At 41.3% G+C, this 27,453-nt stretch overlaps 1 long non-coding RNA gene across 2 annotated transcripts; it reads left to right on the top strand.

Annotated features, from left to right (window-relative positions):
• On the top strand, window positions 1-27,453 carry LOC308195676. Of its 2 annotated transcripts, none has more exons than XR_013951713.1 (5): window positions 1-456; window positions 1,750-1,870; window positions 20,507-20,602; window positions 21,263-21,319; window positions 21,735-27,453. It is a non-coding gene; the product is annotated as an uncharacterized lncRNA (long non-coding RNA). The 2 variants fall into 2 exon arrangements; XR_013951714.1 differs by having other exon boundaries at window positions 20,507-20,618.

Raw genomic sequence — 27,453 nt, 5'->3', positions numbered from 1 at the left:
AGAGGTTTCTGGGGGGCTTGGTAGTGTATCAGCCTCTTCTGACAGGTCAGTGTCTTTAAAAGGCCCCTCTCTGTGGTTCTTTAGCTTCATAAATATGCCTTTTTGCCTATTTCAAAGTAGGAAATACATTTTTTTAAAGTGAAATCTGTATTCAACAATGCCTTGCTTTGTCTTGGCAGGTGCAAATTCTTGCATGACCAAAAATCCAGGAAAAAAAAACAAAAACAAACAAAAAGAAATAAAACTCTACAAATGCATACAATAATTTCTTTTTTTTTCTTTTCTTTTTTTTTTCTTTTCTCCAGACTGCAACATCTTAAAAAAACCTGATGTTTTCACAATCTTGACTCTTGCTTATATCTAGAGAAGAGACTGAAGTCAAAATACTGTAGACCTTCAACTCAGGAGCATGGTTTTAATTTTGAAGCCTGTAAGTGCCTGCAACCGATGGATCAGGTATAATAAATAGCCCAGTGAATTTGGGCTACCTTTCATTCCCCCTCCTTCTGATATGGCTAGGGTACAACCCTTTGTGTAGGACAGCTTTCTGAGGTGCAGTAAATAACAGCACAGGTTTCCTTACAGCTGAGCAGACATCTGAGGTTTATGCACAGGGCTGCCCTCTGATGTCCTCATCCTGCTCACCAGTCCCCACATGGGGACAGGGCGTTTTCCAACCAAGGGACCCCTGCGCTGCTCTGGTTGGTGAGTTTGGGTGTCCTGGGGCTGGTTTCCACAGTGCAGGCTTCTCCTCTGATCTCCTGACATGCACAAGGGATTGTGCTGGCCTGGAGACAAGCTGGTGGCCAGGACTTATTTCTCCTCATCTTGGAGACATGGCTCATGAGTATGCAAAAGCCATGCTTTGGCAGTTCCTTTTGTGTCCCCAGTGCCTGTCACAATGAGACACCCACACAACTGGGCGACTGGCAGTATAAAAGAATGTCTGTGTGGTATTCCAGTGCTCGTGCCACCCTTGTACACACAAAAGGCAGGTTTTCTGGTATGGATCTCCAAATAGGTGTTTTGTTTCTTTAGATTTTAAATTGCAATTTCTGCTCATGTTCTGGTCTCTTATGGAGATATGAAATCCCACTAGGCACAAATCTGCACCTTTAGGCCCTTTAAATGTCTTTGTGGTATTGTCTTTCACTTAGACACAAGGAGACAGCACCTCAGGAGAAGCTAAAAATTCTCCACAGAAATACCTCAACCATACAGAAAAGGAATTTTTCCCCATGAAACTGTAGAGCAGTTTTATTAATTCTGCCAAAATAATTTCATAGCAAGGATCAAATTCCATGTGATGCTCAGTATGTTTACCCAGAAATTGAAAAGAAAGTTTTGCCTTTTTTTAGATGAAAAGCCTAATTGGAATGGAAGAAATGGCATTATTAAATACCAGAATGAAGATCACAAGGGAAATAATCTAGCTGCTGAAACTCTAATGTTAACTCAGTGCTTCTAAATAATCACTAATCAGAAGCTTGAATTAAACTGAGATCGACTGAGCTAAGTGCTTGGCTATTCAAAGTGAGTGCAAGAGATTTGGTAGAAAGTTCAGTGCAGTCAGGGAAAAAATTCTACTAGATTAAATATGAAGGACTAAAGAAATCATGCTTCTATTTTATTTTAAGTAAACACATTATCTTTTGATATATCTTGGTCTTTCTTCACGTATCATGAATCATGCAGCACTTCAAGCCCTGATTAATATTCTTAATTGCTCTCCCTTTTTCGTTCTTGCAGCTGGCAGATGGGATGCAGCAAATCAGACGGTGCCGTATCAGTTGTGTTTATGCTGCTTGTGAACAAATGGTGTTACAGCCTGCATGTTTATCCCTTTTGATCCATACACAATTGGAAAAAGGTGCAATAATCAAGACTTGCTCTTTTTTTTTTTTTTTTTCCTCTTTCTTTCTCGTCTCTGTGGTATTAACCCTGATGGGAATTGATGACAGGAGATGGACAGCATGAGCCAGTTTCCTCAATGCCAAACATTTTGCAGCTTTGAAGGAGGTCTGAAAATCTTGCTGCACATGACAGGGAGATGCCTGCCTTCCACCAAGTTGGACTGAACATTTCTTAGTGGGAGTGTTGATTGTTTTTGTGTTTTCCCATGCCAATGCTATTTAGGGTGGACATACAATGAATTCAGAAGAAAGAGCATCATATTATTAAGAAGATGAATGATGATATCGAATTAGCTGAAAAGTGAATTAAGGATTAATAATTCCTTTTGTTTGCTATGGGCAAACAATGACTCTTCTCTAAATGAAAGAATCCTAATTATTCTAGGTTTCAAGTTTTTCAGATCTTTCTATTTCTTGTGTTTTAGTGGTTATCTGGTCACACTACCTTACAGGAGAAAGAATGACTTTTCTCACTAGCAGCAATGCAACCCCTGTTTTGAAATGAGAAGCAAGAACCTTCTTCTCTGCCATGACAGCAAAAACAGTTAATGAATGAAGTGGAAGAGTTGGCAGTTCATTCTGTAGTGCCTACATTGGTTCTTTGATGCTAAAATTAGATGCCATATTGTATGTGGTCAGCATTGTAGTTATAATCTTTAACAGCAATGAAAATAGTTTAGCTTAAGAAAAGGCAATATGCTATGCATAATTCAGTTGTCTTTAGGACATAGGCAGGTTTGTGTATGTTTCAGTTAGATTTGTAGAAAGACACATGTTTTCTCATGCACCGTGTTGAACTTTTCAGTGCACTGTCCCATGAAGGCACCAGCACCTGACTGACAAAACATAGCAGTACAGCAGAGCCCCTGAGCTCAGATATTGTAATTGCTCATCAAGGTATTTCTCTGAAATGTTTCAGGACTTTGGCATCAAAGCACTCTGTGATTATAAGAAACTGATGTCAACTTGCAGGCATTCAAATAAGTGTGTATCGGACAACATCCGGTGAAGGTACTGGATGAGATGCTACAAGAGGTCCATTTAATTGCCAGGAATATTCTGAATGTGCTTCCATTTAGGACACATCAGCCCTATCCTGGTTTCAGCTTCAGGTGTGAAGGCAAAACAATGTGAAGTCACTTCAGTAATTCCTACACCATCCAGCAATATGATGGAAGTCTAAGCAAGTTCCCATACTGGCTTTCTTGTCTTATTTTTCTCCACACTGGCATACTTCTCTTACCTTATTTTCTTGGGTTGAAAATATTAAGTTATCATCATCACTATGAAGAGATGAAGCTGCAACTATCTGGTTACAGTTCCCTGGAAGAGATGTTCAGGTTCATGAACAGTCCCTCTTCTGGCAGTAGACAAAACAACCTCCACAGAAATCAAGACTTAGACCAGGAGGAGGTAAAATATCAGGCACCTCAAGATCCCATGGAATAGAATCACAGAATCACAAGATCATAGAATCAGTGAATCTTTTAGTTGGAAAAGACCCTTAAGATCATAAAGTCCAAATATCCACCTAACACGACCAAGTCCACCACTTGTCCCTAAGTGCTACATCCACAAGTTTCTTAAATATCTCCAGGGATGGAGACTCCACCACTTCTCTGGGCAGCCTATTCCAATGCCGAACCACCCTTTCCATGAAGAAATTCTTCCTAATATCCAATATAAACCTTCTCTGGTACAACTTGATGCCCATTTCCTTGCATCCTGTCACCCGAGAGAAGAGACCAACACCCACCTTGCTACAATCTCCTTTCAAGTCAACCTCCTTTCAGGTTTACTTTCTAGAAAGCTCTTATATAAAGCATTTAAACAGATAAAGAATTTCTTTGAAAGAAAAGCTCTTGATGAGGATTGGCTAGCAGCTATCCACTGGCTTGGGGACTGGCTGTGCTTGGAGCAGTGCTGCCTTGTCTCCTGGTCAGTCAAGTGCTTTGAATTAAGCATGCAACCTCTATAGGTTACTAGTATGTTTGCTACATGTTGTTATTCCATCTCCTTCTTCTGTGACTCCAGGCATTTCTTCTTTAATATAGTACATTTATTTCCTTGCATGGGACCAATTTTTCTTTCCCCATTATTATGGAAATTGTCACTGTTAATACCAGAAGTGTGTCATTTTTGCATGCTATTGCAATTGTTCTCAAACCTGGAAAGTTTTGTTCTTATATAGCCTGTTTTATTTATTTATTTATTATTATTATGTTTTTTATTGTTATTTTAGTTTTAAATTATTATTTCAGTGTCATAATCAGCCTTTGGTTTCTTGATTAGACAGTTTCTGCATTTGATGTTCATGCCAATGTTTCTTTGCTTTGCTGTAGCTATCACTGAATTTAGATTTTTGTTGCAGTATTTGCTACAATGCTGAATTCTCATGGCTGCTGCATAGTTGTTGTGAAATCTTTTCTGCATTGTCTGTTGGAAATTGGAAATGAAAGCATCTTGGGGTTGCTTGCTGTACAAGCACCTTTTTATTTTGAACAGAGCCATTCTTTTTTTTTTTCTTTTTCATTAACTACAACAATTATATTTTAATTAAACTGCTTAAGTTGGAATAAAATTCTGTGAACTGTTTCCTGTAGCAGTGAGGTAGAGTTGTCTGTCTTTGATTTGATTTACCACCCTGATGTACACAGGGCCCATTTCTCCCTCTGGCAATGTGTAACATTTATAATATAGTTTGCATTCCAGGCAGGTTCCAGGCTGAAAACAGGAGTATTAGAGAAATTGTTTGATACAAATTGGTCCCATTCTTGCAGGATGCCAAATCAACAAGCTTAATATCCACAAATGAAGACTTTTTCCTGCTTTCAGGCATCCCATCATTGCTGTCCTTCAGCACCTGAACTTGCAGTGAACTGTCTGTTCTAATAGGCTTCATCTTCATTACAGCATAATATAGTCTATAAGTGTAAATTGGTAATTAGATGCTAGTGCTCTTGAAGTGTGATTTATTAGGAAGAAGCTAAATTCTAGTAAAACAAGTATGCTTCTGTTTGAATCACAGAATCACAGAATCGTCTAGGTTGGAAGAGACTTCCAAGATCACCTAGTCCAACCTCTGACCTAACACTAACAAGTCCTCCACTAAACCATATCACTAAGCCCAACATCTAAACGTCTTTTAAAGACCTCCAGGGATGGTGACTCAACCACTTCCCTGGGCAGCCCATTCCAATGCCTAACGACCCTTTCAGTAAAGAAGTTCTTCCTAATATCCAACCTAAACCTCCCCTGGCGCAACTTTAGCCCATTCCCCCTCGTCCTGTCACCAGGCACGTGGGAGAACAGACCAACCCCCACCTCGCTACAGCCTCCTTTAAGGTACCTACAGAGAGCGATAAGGTCGCCCCTGAGCCTCCTCTTCTCCAGGCTGAACAATCCCAGCTCCCTCAGCCGCTCCTCATAAGACTTGTTCTCCAGACCCCTCACCAGCTTCGTTGCCCTTCTCTGGACTCTCTCGAGCACCTCCATGTCCTTCCTGTAGCGAGGGGCCCAAAACTGAACACAGTACTCGAGGTGCGGCCTCACCAGAGCCGAGTACAGGGAGACAATCACTTCCCTAGCCCTGGTGGCCACGCTGTTTCTTATGCAAGCCAGGATGCTGTTGGCCTTCTTGGCCGCCTGGGCACACTGCTGGCTCATATTCAGCCAACTATCAACCAGTATTCCCAGGTCCTTCTCTGCCAGGCAGCTTTCCAACCACTCATCTCCCAGCCTGTAGCGCTGCTTGGGGTTGTTGCGCCCCAAGTGCAGGACCCAGCACTTGGCCTTGTTGAACTTCATACAGTTGGCCTCAGCCCATTGGTCCAGCCTATCCAGATCCTCCTGCAGAGCCTTCCTTCCCTCGAGCAGATCGACACACGCACTTAGCTTGGTGTCATCTGCAAACTTACTGAGGGTGCTCTCGATCCCCTCATCCAGATCATTGATAAAGACATTAAAGAGGACTGGCCCCAGTACTGAGCCCTGGGGGACTCCACTAGTGACCGGCCTCCACCTGGATTTAACTCCATTCACCACGACTCTTTGGGCTGGCTATCCAGCCAGTTTTTAACCCAACAAAGCGTATGCCAGTTCAAGCCACGAGCAGCCAGTTTCTCAAGGAGAATGCTGTGGGAAACGGTGTCAAAAGCCTTACTGAAGTCAAGGTAGGCCACATCCACAGCCTTTCCCTCATCCACTAAGCGTGTCACTTTGTCATAGAAGGAGATCAGGTTCGTCAAGCAGGACCTGCCTTTCATAAACCCATGCTGGCTGGGCCTGATCACCTGGTTGCCCTGTAAGTGCCACGTGATGACACTCAGGATAATCTGCTCCATGAGCTTCCCTGGCACCAAGGTCAACCTAACAGGCCTACAGTTCCCCGGGTCTACCCTCCGACCCTTCTTGTAGATGGGCGTCATGTTTGCTAGCTGCCAGTCAACTGGGACCTCCCCTGATAGCCAGGACTGCCGATAAATGATGGAAAGCGGCTTGGCCAGCTCCTCCGCCAGTTCTCTCAGTACCCTTGGGTGGATCCCATCCGGCCCCATCGACTTGCGCACATCCAAGTGCTGTAGCAGGTCACCAACCATTTCCTCATGGATAGTGAGGGCCACATTCTGCTCCCCATCCCCTTCCACCAGCTCAGGGTACCGGGTATCTACAGAACAACTGGTCTTGCCGCTAAAGACTGAGGCAAAGAAGGCATTAAGCACCTCAGCCTTTTCCTCATCTCTTGTAACTAAGTTTCCCCCCGCATCCAGTAAAGGATGGAGATTCTCCTTAGTCCTCCTTTTCGTGTTAATGTATTTATAAAAGCATTTTTTTTAATCTTTAACGGCAGTAGCCAGATTGAGCTCCAGATGAGCTTTGGCCTTTCTAATTTTGTCCCTGCACAGCCTTGCAACATCCTTATGGTCCTCCTGAGTGGTCTGCCCTCTTTTCCAAAGATTATAAACCCTCTTCTTTCTCCTAAGCTGAAGCCACAACTCTCTGTTCAGCCAGGCCGGTCTAGTTCCGCGTCGGCTTGTCTTTGGGCACGTGGGGACAGACCTCTCCCGAGCCATTAAGATTTCCTTCTTGAGGAGTGCCCAGCCTTCCTGGACTCCTCTGCCCTTCAGAACCACCTCCCAAGGGACTCTGCCAACCAGTGTCCTGAACAGCTCAAAGTCAGCCCTCCGGAAGTCCAAGACAGCGGTTTTACTGATCCCCTTCCTGACTTTGCCAAGAATAGAGAACTCTAGCATTTTGTGGTCTCTGCCCAAGACAGCTCCCAATGTTGACAGAAGACAAGTAGAACCTCCGATCATTCCTCATATCTTTAAGAAGTGTCTTCCTAATGAAATCAGATACTTTAAATATCCAGATCTCTAGCTCAAGACTTATTTGACATTTCATTATCATATGAATTACATTTTTAACGTGGCAAGTTTAGACATAAAACTTGGGTACTAAGTACTGTGTGAAAAATTGGCTAGGAGAATTGTAAAGATTCTAATATCTCAGCATTTTTTTTCTTTTATTGATCACTGCTATCTCTCTGATGTGTCAGCAGTCAAAAAGCATTCTAAGTAAGTTGATATATTAAAAATGATACAACCTTTTATCTAGATTTATATTAGATGCAATCAGGTAACACACCACTGTGATCTACTTTGTGACTTTCAAAATTGGTTATGTCAAAATCAAAGGAAATTGGACTGAATAATATTCATATTTCAGTGCTAGTTGTGCTTATATATTCAGGCATTTACTGTGATATGGTCCCTAACACTCATTCTGAATGAAAACCTAGAGGTTTATAATTGCCCTAAAAATGAAGTTTTCCCCCATAAAATTATTTGCACCTAAGAGTAGTCTAAACTTAGGTAATGTAAAACTGTTGCATCACCCTACCTATCATCTTTTGTTTTTATGCAGTTTTTATTAAACTGTATCCTGAATAATATAACAGAAAGATTATCATGAACAAATCTGACACTTTTTGTTAGGAATTATTTTTAAGCTTGACTGTTTTAAATAGGATTTATCTAAAACCTGGTGTATCATGTAATAGTCTGGGTGTGGTCTTTAGTTAAACCAAAGTGAATTCATGTTGCATGATTTACATATTTTAAAAAAGACAGATATTTAGTTGTTGGAAATTATAACAACAACTACAAAACCCACCAAAAAACACACCCACAAAAGAAGCAAACAAACAAAGATTTAGGATTTCAAAGTGATGTTTAACAAGATGTGTTTTAGCATAAATCCCAGCCATATCTAGTTTAATACCCTGTCTGCTGCTAATTTTTGCATTTTCATCTATCAGAACAGAGATCTGGGGGTAATGTTTGGGGGAAGGAATAGCCATGTAGCTGCAAACCTCCTCCTTGTTTTGAACAGGATAAGTCACTGATGGGGGTAATCTATTGTGATGGGTTTGTCCTTGGGGAGAGATGAGCTCATATTTGTATTCTGACACAAACTTCCTCTGAGGTAAGCAGAGAAAACTAGTAGATCCGTATCCAAAACCATGGGTTTGTTTGCTTTTTTGGTGGGTCATAAAATCCTGAGGGTTGTTGTAGGCCTAACGAGGCTGGTGCTCTCCAATTCCCACTGTCCTAAATGGAGTTTATCAAACTTTTGTGTTTCACAGTGTATTCTGAAGTCACAGAAGACACAGTAAAGGTGAGGTTTGTTCTGGAAATGAAGATCATTGCACAGGGCAGCCCGACAGTGTCTCTCAGGGCTGTCTAGAAAACTCTGAAGAGATGAATAAGGTACAAAGGGGAGTGATGCAATTGTACACATGATGACACACGTGGATCGGTACATAAGGCAACATGAAAAAAGCCTCCAGAAAAACAGCAGGTTTCCATGCTGTGTCTCTTGCAAAATTGCCCTGTATGTGAGAGAAGATGGAGGGAAGTGGTGATAAAATAGTGAAATGACAGTCAAAGGAAAGAAGATGTAGTCTTACCTGGGACTCATTGAAGGGACCTGCATGTATGGAAAACCAGGACCCATTGGGTCCTTCTGCTTCTACCTTCTTCCTTCATCTACTGGTGATGCTGCATTTTGGGAAAAACTAAACATAAGCCTTAAGAAAGCCTGATGTGACAGGAGCATGTGCCTGCAAAGGCCCAGAAATAGATTGTTTCTTCATGCTTTTGGAGTGGATGCCACATATGCATACCTGCTCTATTACTGCTGAGATTGCTGTTCTTGCTTTGACATCCGTAGGGTTGATTTACGCCTCTGTATCTGTCTGGTCTTTTCTATCTGAAAACTTGAAGCAGCAAAGGTCGTCTTGATGTTACACTGACATTAGGTTACTTCTTGCCTTGCACCTTTACCTCTCCCAAAGCCCATTTATTTTCTACACTAGCCTCTATTCTTTTTCATTTTGACCCCAGAAAGTTCACAGAACGTGACTTTTTTTCTTTTTTAATTATTATTATTATTATTATTTCTGCTGAGCTCTCTTTCTTTCTATTGTCTTGTAACTTTGTTTTTTATCAAATACATAACCAGAAGCATACCTTTTTCCTCTTTCTGTTGTTAACTGCTTATTTCTTTGTAGGTAAGGATTGTCTCCAAGGAAAAATATCACTAGTGTAGCTGATCTGAAAATATTTTTTTTTCTGCATACATGTTATAGATCACCATTTCCAGCAATATTTCAGTGCTGTTGCCCAATCGAATTCTCTTCCTGACATCTAGCCTATCAGTTGTGCTAGTGCTTGTTACAGCAGGAACATACATCAGGTTAACCAGCTCTATTTCTCTGGTGCAGCAAGGTGGGCTTTAATCTAGAGTTTATATAAGTCCCCCTGCTCTGCCAAAAGACTTTTTTTTCTATTATCTCCAATAGCCTATAGCATCTTGCCGTGCTCCCTTGCTTTTCTTCCCCATTACCGTTTTCAGATTGAATGTCTGATCTTCAGTTGCATGATCCTGACCACAATATTGTACTGTCTTTTTTTAGCTCCCATTTCTCCTGCTTTCTCTTATGCTGCTGACACATTGCACCTCCAGAACTAAAGGAGATTTATCAGGACTGTACTACACTTCTTCCAAATTAGCCCTTCTCTGATAGCAGAACAAGTGCTGTCTTGCGTTTAACATTGCTGGCCCTTGCTCAGTTTTCAATATCTAATAGAAGGATTTTTTTATTTGAAAGTGATGCTTGTGTATTCTACCAGAATTTAAGCCCCTTTTCTGTTTAAGATAGAGATCAGGCAGTCTCCACTCAGGTATTCCTGCCATGCCTTATTTCTTGAGAAGCCACAACAAGTTGTGCAAGCCCATTTGTTCCCTGACCTTTACCAAGACAGGAATTCATTCTAGAAACAATAGAAAGTGACCATTGTCTTATTTATAACAGGCTATAAAAGCATAAAAAATATACTGTGTTGAAGGTATATAAAATCCTCAGTGGCCAATAAAGCCAGTTAATGGAGCTGAAGCCTCTGATAGTCTCTGCAAAGAGGACCTTTGGGTCAGTCCCTGCTGTGGAGGAGCTGAGTGGTTTCCATACAGAAAAAGGTACTGCTCAGGAGGAGAGGTATAAAGCTTTTATTTTTAAGTAGCCTATTTTGAAAAGAAAAGGGCAGATTGGGGTTTCTGGGAAAGCTATGCATAAAGAATGGTGCTTCAGGATTGGCTTTAAGAACATGGCCAAACCTCTAGAGAGTTAGCAGTGGGGGCTGATGCTTTCCAGATGAATGAGAAATGAAGGGAGTAGGGGTAGATGTGGAAGACCAGAATAATCTTAGAAACTATCCTTGGAAATATCTTACTTGTCATTTTCTCTTCTAGAGTGTAGGCCAATAAGAAGCCTTAGTTGCTAGTCTGAAAAACAAAATAAAACAAACCAACAACAACTAAAACCACAACAACTTTAAGTGTAGTTTTGGAAGGAAGCAGAGATTCACAAAAGGGACTAATAGTTGGAGACCAGAAACAAATACACACAACACAAAGAGAGAAACAGAGAACTGTGAATACTGCCTGGAGGCAAAGGTCTAAGTTCAGGTGAAATTAACTTCCTTAATATTTCCTGTATATTCCTAGGACTGCCTTTATACAACACTCTAGATTTATACAGTGGAATGGAGATGGTGGGAGATGCTCCTTTGTGCTACAAAATACAACTAAAACTAACTCCTACTGACACACAATGTTAGGGTCACCCTTCACATATGAAGTTTAGCCTTTGTTTTGTGTTCTTCAAAAATTCTCTATAAAGAGAGGTGAAGAAATACGATTCTGGGAGTTATCGAGAGCAGGAGATCTGTCTATCAAGGCTCCTGGAATCACGCTTCTGGCCCACTTCTGATGGGCCTACCCTGTGTAGTATTCATATTTATGGGCCTGTTGAGAAATCACTGATTTGGGATATACATATATGTTTTCTTTCAAGAGAAACAGCTTTCACATTCAGGCTGGAAATGAGATTGTTTAAGCTGTTGCTCATTTTGCACTGGAGCTGCCACATCTGCAGCTGGGACTGTGCCGAGTCTCTGATGGAAGAGTAAGCAGATGGACTTCTAACCTTTACAAAGGGTATATTACAGCAAAGCAAATGGGAATTAAATTAGTGAAGCCATTCACTCAGTCATTTTATCTGAAAATGGAAAAGTTCAGACATATCTTTGTACTGGAAACAGTTCTGTGCTCATTTTTTCTGCTTTTATTTTATTTTATTTTGGTGAGAGAGAAAGGAGGCATTCCTCTGCCCCAGAAGTATCATAGTGGAAAAGAAAACAATTGTCATTTTTTTCCATCTACAGTCATTCTTAGTGGGATTTTGAGAAAACACTAGACTGGAATGTAGTATTGAAATCACTGAAAAGAAGTCTCATAAAGCCAAAGGTAAAGACATTCATGGGAAATGGAACAGATGATATATTTTTTTCTTGTACATTATAAATGTGATTCAGATGAACAAGTACAGGTTCTGCTCTTTAAATTACACTTTTCCTTAAGGCATGATCCTTGACTTTCTCATTAGATTTGATGTCAGAGATTATTAAGTGACACTTCTTGACCTAAGATTTAAGTCTAGAGGGTGATGAATTCTGTTTTATCAGCTCATGTGTTTCACTGGGAATTTTGTTTGCAATAAAAAAAGGTTACTACCATCACTACTCAATGTCAACAACATTAAAAAATAAAATAAAATTGTAGAGTTAACTTGGAAATGGGGCAAAGAACCCAAGAGAGGAATCTGCATTAGCATCCCACCCCTAAATATTTCTTTAAGGCAGAATGTCTCTCTGCTGCTTTTGCAGTCTAGGAAAGTGCCTCCTTTTCTGGTCTCACACTGAAAATTGTAAACCCGATGAAACTGTAGGAGTGGGAGAGAAGCAGGATCACACAGATCATAACTTTTAGGGAGAGCACAAGGTAAAAAAAGATGTGAATAGATGCTACCGCCAGCAGAGAGTCTGTTAACACAAAGAATTAACTACACGTTTAGTAGAAAGTCTCCAGTCTATGTTGTCTTCAGGTTCAGTGGTGCTACTGATGTGCCTCTGGATAAACTAAAGCAAAACCTCATTAAAATGTAGCTCCTGGTGATTCTTGTAACAGATGCATTATCCAGAGCAGATGATAGCAATAACAAAAAAGCGAACACGTCCATTTCTTTGTCTGATTGGCAGCTCCATAATGAATACTACATAACATGCCAGCAATAATATGAGAGTAGGTCATGGAAACACAGCAGTCTTGATATTTCGTTGAGCTGGGTTCCAGCCAGCAATGCACATTTTAAGCATGGCCAAAGATAAAGTTAAGTTATTAAGGTTATATTGAGGATCAAATAATGACATGGTTACAAGCTGAGGGGGATATCTAGTCTCAGAGCCAGAACTCTGAACAGAATATGGGATGCTAAATATGCAGTGGCTGAAGGGAATATTTTCATTCTTAGAAGGATAAAAGCCCAGAACTGCTGATGAGAGAGAGATGATGATATCTACCTTGAATTTAGCAAGGCTTTTGACATTGTCTGTGACAGATTGCGTGTATTCAAATTGGGATGTTATGGGCTGGCTGGGCAGACTATGAAATTGGTGAAAACAACTGTCCGGGTCATGAGTTTCAGTAGTTAATGGATTGTACTCAATGCGGAGGCAGTAACGTGGACTTCCTTGGGGGCCTACCCTGTGACCTGTCCAGTTTATTATGTTTGTCAGTGAGCTAGAAGAGGAGGCAAATGACACCTGCATCTGCTTTATGGATGACAACAAACTGAGGAAAACAGTCAATGTTTGCAGGCAATATCACTGCTCAGAGGGACTTAAGCTAGAAATACGGGCTGACAAGAGTCTCCTGAAACTCTGCAAGAGGAAATGCCAAGTCCTGTCCCTGGGATGGACAAGCTCCTGCAGAAGCGGGTCCTGGGGGTCCTGCCAGGAGGCCATCACCCTGGGCTATAGGAACATGGGCAGGGTCAGGAGATCCAGGGAAACATTTATTTCATTTTGCTTGGCATTTGCTAGATCACATCTGGAATATTGTGTGTATTTTGAGGATCCCCAGTACAGAAGGATATCAGTAAACTGGAGGGGAGACTGCTGAGGTGGTGGGACTGGAACACTTAACCTGTGAGGAGAAACTAGAGGAGCTGGACTTAGCCAGAAGCCATTAAGAGATAGCTTAAGGGGGACCTAGCAGCATCCCCCAGTGCCTACAGGGAAGTCTTTGAGGAGGTGGAGTTTGTTTTTTTCACAGTGGTGAAGGGTGGGAGGATGACAATGTGCAAAAATTTGAAATGGAGAGAGACTGACTTGCCTTTTTTTTTTTTAATTTATTTTTTTTAAGCATGTTGACAGTCTGTAGACATTGTCCTTAGTATATCCTGTAGGATGTCTTTGGAGCTTTTCAAGACCCAGCAGGATCTGAGCAATCCAGTCTGAATTCAGTGTAAACCCTTCGTTTAGTGCAGATTACTCTAGAGCCATCCTGAACTATTCTCTGGTATTTTGATGCCATCTTGCTTCTAGAATTATAGTTCTGGTGTAACTATTCAAATAAAAATGTATAACTACAAGAGGATTCAAAGATTCAAAAGGAGGGATTAAAGAAACACCCAGAAAATCATGCCTCACTGTGAAACACAAATTACGGTTATTAACAAGTACACATATAAACATGAGCAAACTTGGTAATAATAGGCTCTTCATGCTGTAACAAGATTATTTGGGCTTACTTAACTCTATCTTAATGAGTACATAAATTTATATATATCTTTAAAATAGACAAGGACAATTTTGCATCTAATTACATATATCTTGTGTGTGAAGATAAGTACTGAAGATACTGACAAAGATAATCCTGGTTTGAGAGAAAGACCAACAGAAATCAGCAAATAAACCTGTACTCTAACTGATCTGGTTAGATTTGCAGTTTCTCAAGATTTTTTTTTTTTTTTTAAGAAAGATTACATGCCTGTGTATACATCACATCAAACTAGTGAGTAGCTGCAGAAAGTATCTAAGCAATCTGTGATTAGTTAATAGAGGCGGTGCGTCAAGGCTGGCACCTGAGTGCATAGCTGTTCTCCGTCACTGGAGAGCTGCAGTGAGGACTGCTGGTTTTGCAGGCATTTGCCCTAGTTCAGCTCTGACTGCAGGAATTGAAGCAAGGAAGCCCTATGACTCCTGGCACGCACCAATTTGGGTTAGGCCATCACTGTAATACCTCTGGCCATGCTGTCAGGGCCAGTGGTGGGAAGGGAGGGCACAGCTGATGTGGCTCTGAGTAGGTTAGAGGCACGGTGTTTTGGGAAAGCTTGTTCTGGTTGACTGGAAATGAGGCAATTACAATATTTTGACAACTGTGTTGACCTCCTATCTATCAGTCCTTGTCACCGAAGGAGAGGGTAAAAGCAAGGCTACTGTGGTTAATTATTACCGGGGAGATGCTTTAATTTCTTAAAGGCACCATTAAGCAATTATGTCCCCTTACCCAGTATATAAAAGGACACAGAATTTCTAAAAGCAGTCTTAGATGCTAAGCTGATGATAGGATAGCACTGAAATAACTCATTTTCACAGTTAAGCAGCACTTTACAGCTACAGTCCATCAAATTCTTTCAAAACTTGCTGCGCGCACTCCGCATTGCAAAGCAGTGCTGGATTTATTCTTCATCCACAAGCCAGTTCTGCAAAAAAATTGGAGTAGTTTCCATGGATATGCCTAGAGCTGTGAACTAAACAGTGTCAGGCCACAGGCACATGCAGGGGTGTGTGCTCAGCCTCGCTGCTGCTCGCCCAGTCCTAGCAGAGCTTTGGCTTGCTGCAGTGAGTGCTTTCCAAGAAAACGCTCAGACAGGGCTTAGGGGATGTCGCAAGCCAGGGAGAGTTCCCAGTAAAACGCCTGAATACGGGAGCTGTTTGTGAAGATAAGAGAGTTTAGCCAAAAGGATGAAAGTTGTGCTATGCCAGTTGGCCTCCAGGCTGGAGAATGGTCCCTGGCCCATTTCATTTGCTAGAACAGACATGGCCCTGGCTGCTGTGTTGACAAATCTGTCCTTAGCAAACTGGGACCCCGGTGACAGCCTCGCCTGTGGCTCAGCTGCCTCTGGCCGGTGGTACCCGAAGCTGCAGTCCTGGGAAGGGCAGGTGCTGTGCCGCACGTCCTCTTCTTTGTGTAGCTTGCTGCTGCCACGGGGTGAGAGGATATCTTGGGCTGCCTCTTGTACAAATGAAAACTTGTTCCAATTAACACTTACGGAATGAACACGGCACCAGATAATTACAGGAAGGTATTTTTGGAAGGATGAAAAAGTAGTTTTCTTTGCAAATTCGGTGTCCTCTCACCCTGCCTCTTTAACGGGTGTTCATACCTGTCACTGCAGCCTTCCCGCTGAGACCACGCAGTCCCCTCCCCAGGCCATTAGCTGTCTCTTTTCATTTGTGTTGCCGTGCCATAAAAAATGAAAACAAACACTGTGGGATCGCAAATGTGTCCATAATTCTTTATCATGCAATTTAAACCAGAAGCTAATAACAAGGAAAATGACTAATACTTGAATAGGTTCCTGCATCTACAAACAGTGCAATAATTGTCTCTCAGTCTGAACAGAAAGATAATAAAAATGTTTTACAGTGCTCCTTAATTGTACCAAAAATTGAAAATCAAGACTTTATTGCAGAAAAAGGAAGCATTAATCTATCTGAGGGCCATTTTGCAGAGAACGCTTCCTGGGGAGGTGTGGTGATAATTACTTATCTTTAATGGGTTTCTGGGTTGTGGCACCAAAATGTGGCGGTGACAGTGGTATAGGAGTTATTTATGAGACCCTAAGCTACCGCCCTCCATTATTTTCCACATCCAATGTGACTTGCAGATCTGCTTATTCAGCATGTTTGTTGGGGGCCCTTTTAGCATCCAGCTGTTGTAGGTAGCAGAGAGAGACGTGCCAGCTGAGTCATCCCAGGATGCGGCATGAATTTGCTGTTTTCCTCCATGAAACATTGTGCTGGTGGCTCACAGTAGAGAAGGGGGTCATAAAACATGGTGATGAGAATCAGGCCGTCAGGAGGGAGAGGCAGGTGCAAAGGAAGATACTGCAGAGCACCACGTCAGGGGGGTTTGTGACCAGAGTGGCAGCACAAGTGGGCAGGCAAGAGCTTGGCTTAAACATGGTCTAGTGAGGGGAGTCAGGGGAGAGTCGGTGTAAGCAGAGTACTGGAGGGGACCGAGCTCCTCTTTGAAGTGGATGGCAACATTCACATTGAACTTTAGTATCAGGAATGGATTCTTTATTTAATAGTATTTTTTGCTTGCTACAGGGTCAAGGTAATGCTTGCTCTAAGCTAATGAATAAATTATTTTTTCTTAAACCTATGCTGATAGAAGCCACCTGTTGGCATTGTGTTTTAACGGGAAAATAAAACACATGTTCCCTGCTAACTAGTGCCTAATCTAGATCCAGCATATTTTTTTTTTTTTCTCCCTAGGGTTCCCATGTGATCTTTCAAGAACTATATATTTATTTATTTATTTGCTTAGTGGATATCAGAATTCTATTTAAATATAAATGTTCAACCTTTCTGTGGTTTGTGTTCTACTTGTAATTATTCTGCGTTCTTCAGGGACACATTTATTGTAGATGTACTAACATAAACTCTAAGCTCAGCTGACAGCCCCTAGAAGGGAATGAATGGTGCTAAGCAGCTATTTTCAGTTATTGACACTTAACTCTCTGTCTCAGTGGAATTAAGTTCAGTCTGTCAATGTCAAGCAAAACTGTATAGATTATTTCTCTAAACTGAAAAAGCCTGATCTACTGAAAATGAAAAAGTTTCTAGCAGAAAAAGTCTCCAGCAATCTCGGGAGACATGGAATATTGCTCTCACTTATTTATTTATTTATTTTTACCTTCACTATTGTTGCATTGACATTTTGGGACATGAGCAGAGTTTGGGCGTAAGTTGCCATAAAATGAAGGAGCTTGGAAAATTCGGTGGGCTGAGCAACCTCTTGGACTGGTTTTGGGGGGCTGACCTTCTTGCCTTCTCTCTACACTCTCTCACTGCATCTTTTCATATTGTTCAGTTTATACTATAAATGTATTGTGTATTAGATACGGTAATGATAATATAGTAATTATTAGTGATTTTATATATTAGTATCTGCCTTCATGTTGCATACTTTAATGTGTTCCCTGACATCTGCCAGGAATAAGTCAATTACTTTGCTATGGATAACACGAACTAGTGTTGTCAATTCAGCCTTTGGGGGAGAAATTCACATATGACAAAGTACGGGTGAGCAGATGAGAAATGAATGAATACACAGATGCAACAAAGTAATAAAAGAGTTCTGTAGCATCTTCAGTGCATGAAACACTACTGATGTTAAGGAACACTCATTGAAAGGCTTGTGTCACCATGAGCAAATAGTGTTATTATATTTATGGTAATGGGAAAGTGGATGAAAGAACCATCAGGATTTATTTAGGATGCATGGTAACTGCAGTCCCTATGTCCACAGTTCAGCTCTGAGCCCTCTCTGAATCATGCTGTGATGAAAATGCAAGCTTCTATATTTGAATTACTTGGGATCAAAGCATTCTTTTTTTCTTTTTTTGCCTCTGCCTCTTAAATATTGCCATCTATCATTGTTAGAAGAAGTACTTAATGACACATTAAACATAATTTATCACTCAGTCTATAGTAAAAATCCCTAATCAGAAAGCCCAGATAGGAAGCTTGCACCTTTCAGGCTAATCTGTATAAGAGTTTAACATGAGAACATACATTAATTTCACAAATTGTGATTACTAGAGGTTTTGGGCTTGCTAAGATAGTGGTGTTGACTGGAGTAGTCAGAGGATAAGACTAAAACATAGCAGCTATTTTGTTCTATTTAATGACAACTATTCTTTGCAAAAGTCATACATATGCGAGCTAGCATGTATGCTGCACTTACTGACTGAATGTGCAGAAACCCACACTTCTCTGTGATCAACCAGCTAGCACAACTGGCTTCAGGTCTTCTACACTTCACTATTTAGAAGCAACCATGTCCAAATAATAGAAAGTCTTTACCTGAGGGTCCAGATAAATATAGAATGTCAAGAGCTAGGATGACAAACCATGGTGTGCCCTGATGGCCTTTTAACACTTCTCCTTGCTTCCTACATGACTCTGGAGACATGTGGCTTCTGTGACATAGAGGAGGAGATCCTTCATGTGGGCAGAAAGAGCTGGCAGTGGTGGGGAGCACTCTATAGAGGTGATGTGGTTCTCAAGATGGGGAGGAACATAAGGAAGCAGGACTCACTGGAGCCAACATAGAGAAGTTTGGATTAAACAACCTATAGCAGGCATCTGAAAATCATTATGGGAAGGAATAGCAGTGTTTGAACTGATATGACCTTAATGATCTGCTATGATACCAAGCATATGCTTAGTGGATGTGTTCTAGCACCATTCAGAAGATGCTTCCCAGGGCACACTCCTTGCAGGATAGCTCAGAACTGGCCAGTTGTTGTCAGCATTATGCAGCTAGGTGGCCTGGGCATGAAAGATGGAAGAGGTGTGAGACCTCCTGCAGAGAATAAAAATGAATCCCTGGGCCCCATGCTGTCAAGCTAAACAAGAAATGACATTTCATTTCACATACCTATCTGAATACCTAAATGAGATGCCTCCAATACACATTGTGATTTTCTTCCTCTCCACAATTTTTTAGCTATTTCTATCCCAGGTTACTAGATAGGTCTTTGCTAACTCACACCTGACCAAGCATCTCCATGTTTTTCCACAGAATTTAATAAGAGTAAGTCTGGGGTGTGGAGAATATAACAGATTACGAGCCTTCTATATGATCAAGTATATTCAGGAACTCCTTATACACATGAGATGGCACTTTACCTCCTAGCTGCTGTAACATGATTACTACATTACGACTCTTTAATAACACGGTGACAGTGAGATCAATGGTACCTGCAAGATTCAAACTTTATCATTGAAACTCCAAGGAATTCAGGTGTCTATCTGCCCTCTGAATAGATGGTCTCCACATGGATTTTTTTCCTGCTTGCTGTATCATTTCATTTTTAATCTAAAAATCGTTAGTGCTATAAAAGTTACATTCTTTTCCTCGTTTGTGCAAACTAGTGCAATAATGCTTTTCCTGTTTGGCTGACATTGCTCATTGTGGGAGCTAGGGGTTCTCTGTTTTGCTTAGATATGTGCTTATATGAGACCCTGTAGATCTCATGCCACTTCCCTAACTCTTGCTGAAAGCTAGTAATGCATAGTAGTGTGTAGTAATGTGCAGTACCCTGTACCTATTGCAGAGGGACTGAGCTGGACTTGCATGTGGACAACGGCAGATGGCCAGTAGCATTCAGCAGCTGTGGAGGACCCATCATGTCAGCAAGCCTTAGCTGGTCCTTGTCACCTCCTGCTTCTGCCCTGCTGCACAGAGAACTTGCACTGACTCAGTTAGTTTGCTTGCATTCATGTTGCATTCCTCTTTCTTTCTCTCCTTCTATAATTAAGTTAAAAACACTTTCAGGCAAGGATTTGACTTCCCTGTATTGTTTTATATCTGGCATGGCCTGACCTTGATCAAAACTAAGACCTTCTGTCCCTTTACAACTGCTACTACTTGTGCTACTACAAAAAAATCAATGGCATCATTAAAGCATAAGCCTCTTGTGTGTTTTAGTGCAGCTGACACCTGGCTGATACATAGCTGCATTAAGCCATAGTAATATCATACTTACATGTCCTTGTTAGTGCTGGCTGAATGATAATATGAACCTTGATTCTCAACTGCTTGTATGAATTTCCCTGGTGAAGCGAGTTTGCACTTGTTCAGAAGTCAGGATAGATTACTGGAGTTATCTATGAGTGTGTGAACTTGAACTACCTTCTTTACCTTACTGGATTCTAAACAGTGAAGTACAACAGCTACATCAAATAACAGCACTGTTGGCTAAGTAGATATTGTTGGCAAAAGACAGATAATATTCAGAGCGGAAGCATTTAGTGAATGTGTTCATTTGAACAATAACTAGTTCAGTGTATAACCACTACTAATTTTGTGAAAAAAAATGTATACTCTTTCAGATTGACTTCAAGCTTTGGATGCCCACCTTTTCTTCATTTCCCTAGTGGTTGGAATTGCATCTCATTATATTCACATCTCCACTTGTCTCAGAGGAGGTAATAATCATCTCAGGTATCCTCCTTTCCGTGTTATCCAGCCATGGATGTTTTCTGTCCTACTTAATTGCCCGTAAACAAAGCTCATTGCTATGCGTAACCTGTTCCCATCCTTTTATAACATAATTTGGTGATAAGCAGGCAGCTAAGTTGAAAGGTACACCCTTAAATAAGTGACCTGAGTCCCGAGGCCATGGAGTGCACTGGTCACTCCTTGAATTGGGTGGTCCAGTTTTTCATTCATGGCCTTCATATATATATATACACACATGCAAATATCTTTTTATTTATTTATTTATTTATTATTCTTTCTTTCTGTCAGATATTGGTAGCTATAGGCCTGTCTCAGATGTGATCCAGAAGTGAAGTTATTGCTGTAAAATCCCAATCTGAGGAAATGTTAGATACTCACTGATTTCTGAGTGGATGTTCAAGCTATAACATTTTTGCTAGCTTTCAAGGGAATTTCTGATATTTCAAGAGGCTATTTATTTATTTATTTCCGTCAGCACAACTTGCCTAAAAGGTTGTGTGTGTATCTGTAAATAAATCTATCCACATAATAAAAAACACGAATGTATCTTATACTGGCACAGCAAGGCTGATATGGATGACAGCAAGATGTTGTTCCTGCCCAACATATTTACTATTTAATTTCAGAAAAGGCAATATGAAGAGGAGATGAAAGGTTGATACAGCATCAAAGAATGAAAAGAGGTAGGTGGGCATTCTTTGAAAAGGTATTTGGGAATTGGAGTTCAAGGAGACAAAAATAAAAAGTAAAATATTCAGGAGCAGGGCTACCCAGGCTGACGAGAAGCCTTGGTGCAGGAGAGGAGGAACAGTTTGATGGAGCGTGTGGTGCTATATATACTACCACAGTTTCAAAATTGCCACTCTGTGGTACTTTATCTTAGAGATTAGAAAATCAATATTTACTTAAATATATGGTGCATTGCTAGCAAATAAAAGTAGAACAGCGTTTTTTCCCTTCTCAATAGGAAGTTACTGGTAATTAGTCATTTGGATGGAGACAGAGGTGGCAGATCTACGACCACAGCTTCTTCAGGTTGGAACTTGTGGGTCTCCATAACTAAGTGACAGATAATAACCAAGATTCGTTTCTTTGTAGCACGTGAATCCAATTAGTAAGAAGACTGTGTCATCATCAGCATTCTTCAGAGTCCAGTGCAAGGAAAACTCTGCCCTCTGGGGAAGTACTTTTTTTTTTTTTAAATATAAAACACTAATAAAATATTCCATGGTAAACGTATTTTCTTGCTCAGAGAATCTCAGGGTAGAATAATTGGTGCTTGTATGAACTTTTAAGACTGTATCCTTTTAATACTGAGTTCACAATGGTTATCATAATCTAATCATAAAAATTTAAATTAGACTTCCAACGGTGATCATTTCAACCCAAGATAGCTGGAAAATAACTCTTCTGCAGTATTCTTAATATGCTTAAATAAATTTGTCAGCATTATATATGTGCTATCCAATTACTTTATGCAATATATTATTATGACTTCCTTAATATATTATAGTGACATTAAGTATATTTTTGCACATTCATAGCTGTGCATAACACTCATAACAATCAGGAAGAAATGATGTGATAGGGCATTGCTAGTCAATGTCTATTTTCCATTTGGAGCCAAGAGACATGGTAGCATAATGGATTTTTTTTTTTTTGAGTTTAATGAGTTCCTGTGAAGTTCAAGGTAAAACAGAATGGCTGGCTCTTGGGAAGCTGGATCTTGCATGTAAGTGGTTTGGGCAAGGGAGAATTTGCTGTATATTTACAGAGGCAGTTTTTTTCTAATTCCTGCAAGCTTATCTGGAGAAAGCAACATCCCAGAGGACCTTGCACAAAACTAAGTTGACAAGGGAAAGGGTGACAGCCTATATGCATCTAAATGCTACGGGCTACATTACTCAGTTATGAATGGAGTACTCCACAGAACCCTTTTATTAGCCAAAGCAAATTCAAGGACACATCTGCAGAGGACATGTTAGTGTAAATGCAGACAGAACCAAAGTTTTGTCTGAGCATTGGGCAGATCTTAGCAGAGATGCTTTGTGTGGATACGTTTGTGATCCAAAAGCAAAAGAATAGCAGGGCTATGGACCTAGGAGCATGTAAAATATAAGGCACTGCAGAGGGTGGAAGTGCTTTGGGCACCAGTAAAGTAGACACAAGAACTGCCCTTGTGTGTCTGCCTCCAACAGTGATGTCAGGCTTTCTCTCTTTTCCCCAAAACAGTGCTTGTTTGTGTGCTCAGTGACCTTATTCCCCATGATGGGCTCAACCACCCTGCGCGGTGTGGAGGTGAGTCACTGGTCGGTAGTTCCTGCTCCCTCCAGAGTCGCTCTCCAGCCAGAAGGCTCAATGGCAGCTGGTGCGCTGCCAGTCCTCTGGCACGTGGCTGTTTGCGATGGCACATTACACTCCTTGGCCAGCACTTCTGCAATTTCGCGTTTGAGCTCCTTCAAGACTCGTGGGTGAACACCATCTGGTCCCAATGACTTGCTGAAATTTAATCCGTCTGCTTGGTCTGAGACTTCCTGTATATTCATTTCAAATTCATCTCACTCTTCTGACCAATCTGCCGCAAAGAAGGTCTCAGGTCTCAAAAGCTCCCCATCATCTGCAGCAGTGAAAAACAATGCAAAGAAATTGCAGCACTTCTCTATTTTGTTCTTATTGTCCTCACATGCCCCTTTTAGACCTTTGCCATCAGTCAGCTGTAGCAGTTCCCCGGCCTGACTCTGAATTCTAATGTACTTGAAGGAGTACAGCAGTTTAAGAAGAGTAAAGCACTGTTCAAGTTCTTTTTTAGTTCTCAGTATTTCCTCTTTACATTTGACCTGCCATGTTTTATGGCCTTTTCTGTTCTCCTTATTTAACCAACTTCTTATTTCTTAAATACCAACAAATTTGATTGTCTCCTTAGCTGTCCTATTGAGCTATGCAAGTTATTTTCTCGGACTGCTTTTCTTTTTGAATTACAACACATATTTTACCTCAATTTCTAATGCAGTACTGTTTGATACATTCCAGGACTCTCATAGTCTTTCTGCTTTTTTAGACTGCTTTTTGTCCCTGCTATGTCCTTCACCCCTTATCTGGTTTGACCTATTTTATATAGTTCTGTCTCTTAAAGCTTAATATCCGTGTGCAGCACATTATTCTTCTGCCCTCTCTGGCTACAGTGTTAAACAGAGTGACTTCTCCCCTTTGGCTAGGTACTGGGCACAACTCAAGATCAAGTCCAGAGAAAGTGCATCTTTTCTTGTCTTTTATAAGACCAGTTGTTCTACAAGCAATCATTTGTTGCATGCAAAAGAGTTATCTCTACATCACAGTGAGGTATGGCTACAGTTCATAGGTATCTCCTATAACTACCTCTCCTAAATTTACGCTTTCTCTGATCTCACATAACATTTCCTGATCATTGCTGTAATCCTGTTTGGGCTGCTGGTCATACAGTTCAGGCAGTACATGCTACTGTTAGTGAGCTGCACCTGAGCAGAGTCTATAGGACTTTGTTATTTATTATTTTTTGTCACAATACTTTTCCACTGTTACACTTAATATTATCCATCACACACTGTGCCACTCCCCTAGCTCCTACCATATTCTTCCCATATGGTTGGTTACCTGATAACATGGTATGCCTCTGGTTTTCCTCGTCCGGTGTGTCTGAGAGGCCAGTTATATCAGGCTTTTCATTTGATTGAAGCATTTTAGTTCTCCCACCTTTTTGCTTTCAGGTTTGCAGCACTGGGGTAGAAACATCTGCAAGTACTGTGTCAGCACAAGAGGTGGCACAGCCAAGGTGGATATGGTCTGATGACCCCATAGACTCCATAGAGGGACCTTTGTTCTCTATGTTGCTCCAGTTCAGCCCTCCTTACCTCAAGAGAACCTGTCAGGACAAGTTACTGCTCACACTGTATGAATAAAATTTAGGCAGGTAATCCTTGTTCACCTATGCTTTGAACAGGAAGTGTTTATTTTTGAAGCTTATATTAGTTTAGCTCTTCATTGAGGGAGTGATTAATATTGCTCTTCCTCTTATTTTAATGAAACTAGTTAGCAGTAGGTAACAAATACACAAGAACATGGAAGTAAACGACTAAAGCTTTTCCCTGGAAGTGTCCTTAGGGACAGAGGAACAGATAAGAGCTGGCAACTCTTTAAGGACACTTTTCTTAAGAGTGCAAGAACTCTCCATCCCTATGCGTAATAAATCACCCAGGGAAGGCAGGAAACCAGGATGGCTAAGCAAGTACCTGTTGGTCAAACTGAGATGCAAGAAGGAAATGCACAGGCAGTGGAAGCAGGGACATGGCCTGGGAAGAGCACAGGGATGCTGTCTGGATGTGCAGGGATGGGATCAGGAAAGCCAAGGCACAGATGGAACTGAGCTTGGCAAGGGATGCAAAGAATGATGGGAAGAGATTTTATGAGTACATTGATCAGAAAAGAAAGGCCAAGGAGAGTGTGCCCCCTCTGATACAAGAGAAAGGAGAACTGGTAACGACAGACATGCAGAAGGCTGAGGTACTCATTGAGTTCTTTGCCTCAGTCTTCGCTGCCAGTCAGGCTTCCCATGTCTCTTAAGTGCCTCTGGGCAGGGGCAGGGGGAACAAAGTCCTTCCCACTGTAAGTGAAGAGCAGGTTCAAGACCAGCTCTTTGAGATGAAACTGAACAAGTGTAAGTCCATGGGGCCTGATGACATGTGTCCTAAGGAGGTGACCTGAGACAGCCAGCAAAGCTTCACCAAGGCCCTGACCAATCTGGTAGCCTTCTGTGATGGAGTAACTGCATCAATAGAGAAGGGAAAAGCAACTGATGTCAGCTACCTGGACTTCTGTAAGGCCTTTGACACAGTCCCACATGACATTCTTGCCTCTAAATTGGAGATATATGGACTTAAAGGATGGACCATATGCTGGATAAGGATTGACTGGATGGCCACAGCCAGAGTTGCAGCCAACGTCTCTTATGTTCAGCTGGAGGCCAGTGATGAGTGGTGTCCCTCAGGAGTCTGTCCTGGGACCAGTGTTTCTTAATATCTTTATCAGTGACATAGACAGAGGGATTGAGCGCACCCTCAGCAAGTCTGCAGAAGACACCAAGCTGAGTGGTGCAGTCGATCCAACAGAGGGAAGGGATGCCATCCAGAAGACCTGGACAAGCTTGAGAAGTGGGCCCACGTGAACCCCAGGAAGTTCAACAAGGCCAAGTGCAAGGTGCTGCACCTGGGTCAGGGCAATCCCAAACATCAGTACAGAGCAGGGGATGAATGGATTGAGAGCAGCCTTGTGGAGAAGGACTTGGGGATACCAGCGGGTGAAAAATTGGACATGAGCCAGCAGTGAGTGCTTGCAGCCCAGAAAGCCAATCATATCCTGGGCTGCATCAAAAGAAGCATGGCCAGTAGGTGGAGGGAGGTGACTGTGCTTGTGAGGCTCCACTTGGAGTCCTGCATCCAGGTCTAGGGCCCCCAGCACGAGAAAGATGTAAACCTGTTCAAGCAGGTGCAGTGAAGATGAAGATGATCAGAGGGCTGGAGCACTTCTCCTATGAAGAAATGCTGAGAAAGCTTAGGTTATTTAGTCTGAAGGAGAAGAGAAGCATCTGGGGAGACCTTATTGCAGCCTTTCAAGGGGGCTTATAAAGAAGATGGAGATAGACTTTTTACAGGAGCATGTAGGAATAGGAAAACGGGTAGTGGTTTTAAACTAAAAAAAAAAAAAAGTATATTTTGATTAGATATAAGGAGGAAATTCTTTACTCAGAGGGTGGTGAGGCACTGGAACAAGTTGCCCAGAGAAGATGTGGATGCCCCATCCCTGGAGGTGTTGAAAGCCAGGTTGGATGGGGCTTTGGGCAACATGATATAGTGAGAGATATATCTGCTTGTGGCAGGAGGGTATACCCTCCTGGATAACCTTTAAAGGTCCTTTCCATCTCAAACCTTTCTATGATTCTATGATATTTAGTGGAAGAAGGGGTTAATCAGACCTATATGCTAATTGATTTTTTCTTAGTATCACCCCTGTATAATAGCAACAACACCTTCTCTTAAATCTTTTAAGACAAAGTTATTTCTCTATCAAAACTGACTTAGATTATATTTTTGTCCATTATGAAGAAGGTGTGCCTAGCCTCCAAATTTGGATTATTAATCCATACAATTTCTTTTAGCAAAACATATGAAAGTACAGTAAAAATTGGTACTATGTGAATATAGGCAAAAATGACAAGCTATAATTCAGATCAAATATAGTTTCTAAATACAGTGTGAGAAAGAAGTGTTATAATTCAGCATGTAGTTGAAACTTGATAATTTTTTATGTCAGAATTTGAAAAGAGATGAAAAAACTCCTGTTTCATTTTGGTTGTGTAAACCTTTTCAAAAACGAGCTCTTAGACACTCAAAGGTTCACCCTGAAACTATCAGGCATGTCCACTAACTCAGCCCCAGAGAGACACCAAGACAGATAAATACAGCTTGTAAAAACAGTATCAGCACGAATGGTAAAAAACCGCTTACAGTTGCCTTTTTATTATTTTTTATTTTAAGGGAAGAACAGCCATACTGGTTGGGAGACAGTAAACATGGAGCTCAAGAACAAGGAGTTAGTGATGCAGTCTAGTTGGAGACCTGTAGCTAGCAGTGTCCTCAGGGGTCAGTACTGGGTCCATCTTGTTCAATTTACTCGGTGACCTGGATGATGGAATAAAGTGCAACCTCAGCAAGTTTGCTGATGACACAAAGCTGGGAGGAGTGGCTGATACCCCAGAGGGCTGTGCTGCCATTCAGAGCACCGTGAC

This window comes from Anser brachyrhynchus (genome assembly GCF_964034855.1).
Source record: "Anser brachyrhynchus genome assembly, chromosome: 1".
In the NCBI taxonomy this organism is placed as follows: domain Eukaryota; kingdom Metazoa; phylum Chordata; class Aves; order Anseriformes; family Anatidae; genus Anser; species Anser brachyrhynchus.
Note: the sequence above shows the minus strand (reverse complement) of the source record. Positions and strands in the feature narration are given on the sequence as shown.